The sequence below is a fragment of the Hyperoodon ampullatus genome, assembly GCF_949752795.1.
Source record: "Hyperoodon ampullatus genome assembly, chromosome: 13".
Taxonomy (NCBI): domain Eukaryota; kingdom Metazoa; phylum Chordata; class Mammalia; order Artiodactyla; family Ziphiidae; genus Hyperoodon; species Hyperoodon ampullatus.
Window position 1 is genome coordinate 36,992,499 of NC_136926.1, and position 11,070 is coordinate 37,003,568.

The window sequence follows — 11,070 nt, forward strand, 5'->3', positions numbered from 1 at the left end:
GTGTAGCTATTCTGGTTTACTCTTCAGGGAGGGGAAAGAGAAAGGTCAGAGAGGGTAATGCAAATAAAATAGATGATATATTAACCTCATAAGACAATTACCTGAGTTTAACCCAGACCAGGAAAAGCCAGAATGGCAAATGGTAAAAAAGCAATTGTGATGAGCTGCATGTTATTGAACGATATTTTTCCTGGATGCAAATCTGATAGTGAAGTCTGCAGATAGGCAGAGGAGTGCCATCTCACAGAGGTGAGCTGGTCCCTGGGGGTGGCTCCAGTGTGATACGATACAACTTGGAAGAATTTGAGTAATGACTGGATGGCCTCCAAGAGTTACACTGGTTAAAATAACTAAATAGGTCAAAATAAATCACAAATGAAAAGTTATTTTATTTAAAAATTTTTTTAAAAATTGAATTATTTTTTCAATAAGAAAAATTATTTTGTTGGTTATAGCAGAAAGGTAAGGTATCTAGACCTTTCTAGGAACCCTAGAGCAAAGATTGACCTCTTCAGATGCTGGTGAGAGGTATTAAGGAAAATAAATCTATACAATAGTTAGCTACAGTACATAGTAAGTTGAAAGTATGACATAAAATGAGGTCCTGCTGTTATAGCATGACACCCCAAGAGATTTTGGAAGTGACTTTGAGGAAATGAACTGTTCCATAGGGAGATGGTGACTAGTTGGGAGATGCCTCCAAATATAGCCTCCTTTAGTCAAGCGTTTGATGTCTGTTTTTATATTAGTCGTTCTGACTTCCAAAAGAAAGAGTTAAGCCTGGATTATGTAACAGATTTAACACTATAATGAACGGTACAAAGACTAAAAAGTGATATCACTGAGCAGTTATCAGCTTTGAAACCAGTTGAGGAGGCTGAAGTTAGACCCAAACGAACTCTATGCAGGTAGGTGTGCCGCGGTTGGGACTGGGAACTGGTCTCCAGATGGCGTGGGTGACTCTAAGCTCCCTCAGGAAATTTAAACAATTCTCCGTGGGCACATAACTCACGGTTCATGATGTGACTTTTAGAATTGTTTTCCAAAATTGGCACATAAAACTAAAGCTGTAACACGAGCCTAAAATAAAGAGAAGAATCACTCCCTCTAAACACAATAGCCAGTTCAACATTCCTGAGAAAAGGGAAGTTAAGTGCTATTCAGCGTCAAAAGGTTATGGTTAGCTTTACTTAATGAATTAAGTTAATTAAAAAAAATATATACAAGTTATGTCAATTATGAAACATAGTTCATAAGAAGCTCCACATATGTCACTACTGTTGCAGTCTGGGTATGCACTGGTGAAATGTAAATGTCGGTGAATTGGGCCAAGAATTGAGAATTGATTTACCACATGGCCACTTTAGACATATTTATTTACTGCCCTTAGAGTGTCTTAGAAACCTTGATCTTCCTCCATTCATTGCATTTGTTTTATTTAACCTCCAAGAAACAGTGCAAATATTTAAAAAATGAAGATAGGAAAATTCTAACATAATTGTTATGCATATATTTCCATAAATCTTTTAATATATTAGTGACTTGTGGTCCTTTCTATTTTACCAGGAGAAAACAGGCATGTTAAGTGAAATGACTTTTTCACAATCTTATATTCTATATTCCTTACTGATTACTGTCCAAAAAGGAAACAAAACGCCTATTTAAAAAGAAATCTGATGCATTTGTATTTCTATTATGAACAATCATAGCTCAATTCATTGTGGATGTTAATGTTACTTATTAATCTATTAAATCTATAGATTTTGTGACTGAGTGATGATAATAGTCAATATTGTGTGCTTCTAGGTGCTAGGCATCTTCCATTGCTTGCTTGTATTAATTCATTTGATCCTGTATCAGCTTACTCCCATTTCATAGATGAGAAAATAGAGGCACAGAGATGTTGGGTAACTTGGCTGAAGTCAGGACTAGTAAGTGGCAGAGCTGGGATTGGAATACAGGTGGTCTGACTCCCCAGTCTGTGCTTGTAACCACTAGGCTATACTGCTTCTCAGTCCCTGCCTGGAATATGGCAGTTTTGCATTTTGTCTCATAGTCTTTTCAACTGAATTAGTATAGCAAAACTGAAATAGTATTGGTTCATCTATTAAAAAGTAAAGATGTTTTCCTTCTGTTATGCTTTTGATGTGAAGAACACCAGAATGAAAATTTTATGGCTGGTTTGGAAGGTGTCTTGTAAGAAATAGATTTCTTTAGGTTACTATGAAGTCAGAGCTGTGTTTGTGTGTGTGTGTGTGTGTGTGTGTGTGTCTATGCAACATGAGAGCACCTAAATGTATTAAGCAAATGCTAATAGATCTGATGGGAGAAATAGACAAAAATATAATAATAGTGGGGACTTCAATACCCAGATGGCGTGGGTGACTCTAGGTGTGTGTGTGATGTGGAGGATGACAGCCTGTCAGAAAGGAAGTGATTCAAAGCGATGTTCTAGAGCATTGCAGTACAATTCATATGTGCTCCTGGCACCTGTATTAAGTGTTATGGAAAAGTAAGTAGGTCCTCCCGGACCCCATATTGTTTTATGCAGCTGTAAGGAATATGGATAAAATAAAATATGACTGTGATTTCACAGATGGGGAAATTGAGGAGTAGGATCTGTTTCAAGGTGTTCAGAGAAATCAGTGGCCGAGCCAGTTTGAGAAACCAAAATCTAGAATTACATGCCATTAGCACTGGAGAGATCAGGAGAGACAGTACCTACTCATCTCATTTCACAGATGAGAAAAGGAGGCAAGGTGGTTTTATAAACTTTCCTTCTTTCTTTTGAATGTATGTGTTTGTGTAGCTATATATACCTTACCTTGTTTCCTGAAACCCACAAACACAAGTACAGTATCATAGGGCTTATATCAGTGAGGAAATTATGGTGAAGAAAAAATAAAGGATGGAATGATTGGCTCTAAGGACAGGTGAATTTAGAACACACAATGCACGTCTGAGTTCCCACACACCGTTAGAGGAACACAGATGTGGGTCTCAGATTTCTAGCAGCTGACACTAAGAGGGAAACATGAGCCACAGTGCCCATGAGATGTAACACTGATTTTTCAAAACATGCACAATTACTCGTGGTTGTGAGCCCTGAGGAAATTTATTCTAAAGGACCTCATAGTGAAGGGCCTGTTAATAAAATAAACAATATCTTCAACAAATAAATACCACAAGCTTCATCTTTACCATCACTTTGTGCAGGCTGTTGGTAGAACATACCTCATCAGCACAGTTGAGTAGGAGAATTATATGAGCAGCTGAAGCAATGCAGGCCAGGCGTGAGGGTGTCTCATGGTCTTCTTAACTTAAGGATGAATCAAATTTTATAGAAGTAAATAGACAACACATAATTCAGGCAATTCTGTAAAATGTGTTTTTCTCTCAATCAAGCTTTTAACTAAAAGTGTCTAGTAGCAGTGAGTTTGACATTATCCTCTCAAATAAGTGTTTGGGGAAGCAGGTAGTTTGTGCTCTGGTTAAATGCAGACCTACACACCCATACTCATTGAAGTTCTCTGAACTGGGGAAAGGCTTGCCACACTTTTTGTGGGAGCTCTTGTATTTTCCTTTGCATGTGTTTTCTCCAGTCTAATAATTATACTTTGTCTTTTTTGATAATGTATTTTTCCATGTAGAATTATGTAGGAGGCCACTCAGCTCCACAGTGATGGGCTGAGCAAGTACTGAGGAGTAAGCCAAGATTTTCCCTAAAAATAATTTCAAGTTTATTCCAGCACATGAACAGATGGGTGACCGAGGCCCCCAAAGCATGGCCACAAGAATTTTAGTTTGGAACAATTTCAAAGTGGGTGTTAACAAATGTCCACCATGGCCATAAAAATAAACCTCAGGAAGGGGTCCACAGAACATTGAACTCTAAGCAATGTAATTTCCTACAGAATGCTCCAAGGTAAAATGATTACAGAATAGTTCCTTAATGCCTGAATGAGGTGCGACCATATATAATCATGTATAGATCCATATGGGATGTACCTATGACGACTGTATGTCCTGGTGGCTTGGATAGTCCTAGATAATACCTGTTGTTGTGGCATGATTGTTAATACTACCTCCTTTATTGTCATAAGTGTTCAGCTCCACTAATAGCTTTTGGAAACATTTCTAATTGTACAAGATGATTATGGAAAATGTTATGCTAATGTTAAGTATATTTGTTTTTTGTTTTTTGGTTTTTTTTGCGGGACGCGGGCCTCTCACCGCTGCGGCCTCTCCCGTTGCGGAGCACAGGCTCCGGACGTGCAGGCCCAGCCTCCATGGCTCATGGGCCCAGCTGCTCTGCAGCACATGGGATCCTCCCGGACCTGGGCACGAACCCGTATCCCCTGCATCGGCAGGCGGACTCCCAACCACTGTGCCACCAGGGAAGCCCATGTTAAGTATTTTTTCCAGGCATTTTGCTTTCATGCTTCTTATTGGTTCTGCCTCCTGCATTTGAGGACATGAAGAAACAAATATGAATCTTAAAAAAAAATCTTAAAAAATGATCCAAATGTTTTTTTCTTTTTTTTAACATTTTTATTATACTATAATTGCTTTACAGTAGTGTGTTAGTTTCTGCTTTATAACAAAGTGAATCAGTTATACATATACATATATCCCCATATCTCTTCCCTCTTGCATCTCGCACCTTCCCACCCTCCCTATCCGACCGCTCTAGGTGGTCACAAAGCACCGAGCTGATCTCCCTGTGCTATGCAGCTGATTCCCACTAGCTATCTATTTTACGTTTGGTAGTGTATATATGTCCATGCCACTCTCTCACTTTGTCCCAGCTTACCCTTCCCCCTCCCCGTATCCTCAAGTCTATTCTCTAGTAAGTCGGCATCTTTATTCCCATCTTGCCCCTAGGTTCTTCTGATGATTTTTTTTCTTTTTTTAGATTCCATATATATGTGTTAGCATATGGTATTTGTTTTCCTCTTTCTGACTGACTTCACTCTGTATGACAGTCTCTAGGTCCATCCACCTCACTACAAGTAACTCAGTTTTGTTCCCTTTTATGGCTGAGTAATATTCCATTACATATATGTGCCACATCTTCTTTATCCATTCATCTGTTGATGGACATTTTGGTTGCTTCCATGTCCTGGCTATTGTAAATAGAACTACAGTGAACATTTTGGTACATGACTGTTTTTGAATTATGGTTTTCACAGGGTATATGCACAGTAGTGGGATTGCTGGGTCGTATGGTATAGTTCTATTTTTAGTTTTTTAAGGAACCTCCATACTGTTCTCCAAAATGTCTGTATGAATTTACATTCACACGAACAGTGCAGTAGAGTTCCCTTTTCTCCACACCCTCTCCAGCATTTATTATTTGAAGATTTTTTGATGATGGCCATTCTGACCAGTGTGAGATAACATCTCATTGTAGTTTTGATTTGCATTTCTCTAATGATTAATGATGTTGAGCATTCTTTCATGTGTTTCTTGGCAATCTGTATATCTTCTTTGGAGAAATGTCTATTTAGGTCTTCTGCCCATTTTTGGAATGGGTGGTTTCTTTTTTTGATATTGAGCTGCATGAGTTGCTTGTATGTTTTGGAGATTAATCCTTTGTCAATTGCTTCATTTGCAAATATTTTCTCCCATTCTGAGGGTTGTGTTTTCATCTTGTTTATGGTTTCCTTTGCTGTGCAAAAACTTTTAAGTTTCATTAGGTCCCATTTGTTTATTTTTGTTTTTATTTCCATTTCTCTAGGAGGTGGGTCAAAAAGGATCTTGCTGTGATTTATGTCATAGAGTGTTTTACCTATGTTTTCCGCTAAGGCTTTGATGGTGTCTGGCCTTACATTTACATCCTTAGTCCATTTTGAGTTTATTTTTGTGTATGGTGTTAGGGAGTGTTCTAATTTCATTCTTTTACATGTAGCTGTCCAGTTTTCCCAGCAACACTTATTGAAGAGGCTGTTTTCTCTCCACTGTATATTCTTGCCTCCTTTATCAAAGATAAGGTGACCATATGTGTCTGGGTTTATCTCTGGGCTTTCTATCCTGTTCCATTGATCTATGTTTCTGTTTTTGTGCCAGTACCATACTGTCTTGATTGCTGTAGCTTTGTAGTATAGTCTGAACTAAGGGAGCCTGATTCCTCCAGCTCCAATTTTTGTTCTCAAGATTGCTTTGGCTATTCGGGGTCTTTTGTGTTTCCATACAAATTGTGAAATTTTTTGTTTCTACTTCTGTGAAAAATGCGAGTGGTAGTTTGATAGGGGTTTCATTGAATCTGTAGATTGCTTTGGGTAGTAGAGTCATTTTCACAATGTTGATTCTTCCAATCCAAGAACATGGTATATCTCTCCATCTATTTGTATCACCTTTAATTTCTTTCATCAGTATCTTATAATTTTCTGCATACAAGTCTTTTGTCTCTTAGGTAGGTTTATTCCTATATATTTTATTCTTTTTGTTGCAATGGTAATTGGGAGTGTTTTCTTAATTTCACTTTCAGATTTAGTGTATAAGAATGCCAGAGATTTCTGTGCATTAATTTTGTATCCTGCTACTTTACCAAATTCATTGATTAGTTCTAGTAGTTTTCTGGTAGCATCTTTAGGATTCTCTTTGTATAATATCATGTCATCTGCAAACAGTGACAGCTTTACTTCTTCTTTTCCAATTTGGATTCCTTTTATTTCTTTTTCTCCTCTGATTGCTGTGGCTAAAACCTCCAAAACTATGTCTTGTTCCTGATCTTAGTGGAAATGGTTTCAGTTTTTCACCATTGAGGATGATGTTGGCTGTGGGTTTGTCATATATGGCATTTATTATGTTGAGGAAAGTTCTGTCTATGCCTACTTTCTGCAGGGTTTTTATCATAAATGGATGTTGAATTTTGTCGAAAGCTTTCTCTGCATCTATTGAGATGATCATATGGTTTTTCTCCTTCAATTTGTTAATATGCTGTATCATGTTGATTGATTTGTGTATATTGAAGAATCCTTACATTCCTGGAATAAACTTCACTTGATCATGGTGTATGATCCTTTTAATGTGCTGTTGGATTCTGTTTGCTAGTATTTTGAGGATTTTTGCATCTATGTTCATCAGTGATATTAGCCTGTAGTTTTCTTTCTTTGTGACATCCTTGTCTAGTTTTGGTATCAGGGTGATGGTGGCTTTGTAGAATGAGTTTGGGAGTGTTCCTACCTCTGCTATATTTTGGAAGAGTTTGAGAAGGATAGGTGTTAGCTCTTCTCTAAATGTTTGGCAGAATTCGCCTGTGAAGCCATCTGGTCCTGAGCTTTTCTTTGTTGGAAGATTTTTACTCACAGTTTCAATTTCAGTGCTTGTGATTGGTCTGTTCATATTTTCTATTTCTTCCTGGTTCAGTCCCGGCAGGTTGTGCATTTCTAAGAAATTGTCCATTTCTTCCGGGTTGTGCATTTTATTGGCATAGAGTTGCTTGTAGTAATGTCTCATAATCCTTTGTATTTCTGCAGTGTCAGTTGTTACTTCTCCTTTTTCATTTCTAATTCTATTGATTTGAGTCTTCTCCCTTTTTTACTTGATGAGTCTGGCGAATGGTTTATCAATTTTGTTTATCTGTTCAAAGAACCAGCTTTTAGTTTTATTGATCTTTGCTATCGTTTCCTTCATTTCTTTTTCATTTATTTCTGATCTGATCTTTATGATTTCTTTCCTTCTGCTAACTTTGGGGTTTTTTTGTTCTTCTTTCTCTAATTTCTTTAGGTGCAAGGTTAGGTTGTTTATTTGAGATGTTTCCTGTTTCTTAAGGTAGGATTGTATTGCTATAAACTTCCCTCTTAGAACTGCTTTTGCTGCATCCCATAGGTTTTGGTTCGTCGTGTCTCCATTGTCATTTGTTTCTAGGTATTTTTTGATTTCCTCCTTGATTTCTTCAGTGATCACTTCGTTATTAAGTAGTGTACTGTTTAGCCTCCATGTGTTTGTGTTTTTTACAGATCGTTTCCTGTAATTGATATTTAATCTCATAGCGTTGTGGTTGGAAAAGATACTTGATATGATTTCAATTTTCTTAAATTTACCAAGGCTTGATTTGTGACCCAAGATATGATCTATCCTGGAGAATGTTCCATGAGCACTTGAGAAAAATGTGTATTCTGTTGTTTTTGGATGGAATGTCCTATAAATATCAATTAAGTCCATCTTTTTTAAAGTATCATTTATAGCTTGTGTTTCCTTATTTATTTTCATTTTGGATGATCTGTCCATTGGTGAAAGTGGGGTGTTAAAGTCCCCGACTATGATTGTGTTACTGTCGATTTCCCCTTTTATGGCTGTTAGTATTTTCCTTATGTATTGAGGTGCTCCTATGTTGGGTGCATAAATATTTACAATTGTTATATCTTCTTCTTGGATTGATCCCTTGATCATTATGTAGTGTCCTTCATTGTCTCTTGTAATAGTCTTTGTTTTAAAGTCTATTTTGTCTGATATGAGAATTGCTTCCCCAGCTTTCTTTTGATTTCCATTTGCATGGAATATCTTTTTCCATCCCTTCACTTTCAATCTGTATGTGTCCCTAGGTCTGAAGTGGGTCTCTTGTAGACAGCATATATACGGGTCTTGTTTTTGTATCCATTCACCCAGTCTATGTCTTTTGATTGGAGCTTTTAATCCATTTACATTTACGGTAATTATTGCTATGTATGTTCCTATTCCATTTTCTCAACTGTTTTGGGTTTGTTATTTTAGGTCTTTTCCTTCTCTTGTGTTTCTTGCCTAGAGAAGTTCATTTAACATTTGTTGTAAAGCTGGTTTGGTGGTGCTGAATTCTCTTAGCTTTTGCTTATCAGTAAAGCTTTCAATTTCTCCATCACATCTGAATGAGATCCTTGCTGGGTAGAGTAATCTTGGTTGTAGGTTTTCCTCCTTCATCACTTTAAATATGTCCTGCCACTCCCTTCTGGCTTGCAGAGTTTCTGCTGAAAGATCAGCTGTTAACCTTATTTGGATTCCCTTATGTGTTATTTGTTGTTTTTCCCTTGCTGCTTTTAATATTGTACTTTGTATTTAATTTTTGATAGTTTGATTAACATGTGTCTTGGCGTGTTTCCCCTTGGATTTATCTTATATGGGACTCTCTGTGCTTCCTGGACTTGATTAACTATTTCCTTTCCCATATTAGGGAAGTTTTCAACTATAATCTCTTCCAATATTTTCTCATTCCCTTTCTTTTTCTCTTCTTCTTCTAGGGCCCCTATAATTCAAATGTTGGTGCATTTCATGTTGTCCCAGAGGTCTCTGAGACTGTCCTCAATTCTTTTCATTCTTTTTTCTTTATTCTGCTCTGCAGTAGTTATTTCCACTATTTTATCTTCCAGGTCACTTATCCATTCTTCTGCCTCAGTTATTCTGCTCTTTATCCCTTCTAGAGAATTTTTAATTTCATTTATTGTGTTGTTCATCACTGTTTGTTTGCTCTTTAGTTCTTCTAATCCTTGTTAAACGTTTCTTCTATTTTCTCCATTCTATTTCCAAGATTTTGGATCATATTTACTATCATTATTCTGAATTCTTTTTCAGGTAGACTGCCTATTTTTTCTTCATTTGTTAGGTCTGGTGGGTTTTTGCCTTGCTCCTTCATCTGCTGTGTGCTTCTCTGTCTTCTCATTTTGGTTAAATTACTGTGTTTGGGGTCTACTTTTTGCAGGCTGCATGTTCATAGTTTCCATTGTTTTTGGTGTCTGTCCCCAGTGGCTAAGGTTGGTTCGGTGGGTTGTGTAGGCTTCCTGGTGGAGGGGACTAGTGCCTGTGTCTGGTGGATGAGGCTGGATCTTGTCTTTCTAGTGGGCAGGTCCACGTTTGGTGATGTGTTTTGGGGTGTCTATGGCCTTATTATGATTTTAGGCAGCCTCTGTGCTAATGGTTGGGTTTGTTTTCCTGTCTTGCTAATTGTTTGGCATAGGGTGTCCTGCACTGTAGCTTGCTGGTCATTGAGTGGAGCTGGGTTTTGGCGTTTAGATGGAGATCTCTTGGAGATTTTCACTCTTTGATATTACGTGGAGCTGGGAGGTCTCTTGTGAACCAGTGTCCTGAGCTTGGCTCTCCCACCTCAGTGGCACAGCCCTGACGCCTTGCTGGAGCACCAAGAGCCTGTCCAAAGCACCTGAAGGGTCGCAAGAAATAGGTGAGGCTCAAAGGGTTCCTGCTTGTACCAAGCACTGGTTTGGCATAGACACCAGGTGTCCTCTGGTGGGTGTCTCTGATATCCTGCATACTGAAAAGTAGGGAGTAAACCACTGGGGGAGCATCCAGAAAAGCAAGGCTCTGTGCTATTTAAGAAAAAACCGTCCTGGATGAGCGCCCCACAGCCCCTCCTCAGACGTTGGGGCACAGACCGGGAGCACTTGTCTCCAGCAGACGTGACCACACGCAGGCACTTATGGTGCTTCCTCTGTTGGTCCTGAAGAAAAAAAACCCAAATTTTAATTTTAACATGATGTTGAACATTTTAATGTATGTGTCTGCATGTGTTGCATCAATTTTAAACTTTGATGGCATTTCAAACTATTGCGTAGAGACTTTGCCATTGTAAAAGTCCTGGAATTGTCCATTTATTTCTGAAGGTGGAATTAAACCAAATAAAATACTTCCATGGGAAGGCTTGTATTGAACTGTATGTTAATCCTCTAAATGTTAAGTAAAAGTATAACTTCTGGCACACACACACAAAACAATGTGTCCTGGCTTCAATGATAAATTATATGATCACACTACTCTTAACTGATTCTTTGGAGTCAATGCCAAGAAGTTGATACAAGCTGCAATCATATACTATTTTTAACGATGGCCATTGGTAAATAGTGACGTGCTTGTGCCTTGTGTCAAATACTAACCTGAGAAACCAAGCTCCCAATTTACTGATGACACTTGCCATACATTTGAAATAACCATTATGTCCTTAATTTGTGGACCAAAGGGGTGGCTCTTTAAAACAATAAATTACATCCTGGGTTCTGCTAGATCGTATATATATATATGGGGAATATATGGGGAAAATTTTGAGCCTGTAGCTTGGAGTGTTCCTGGAACAATTATGAAGGA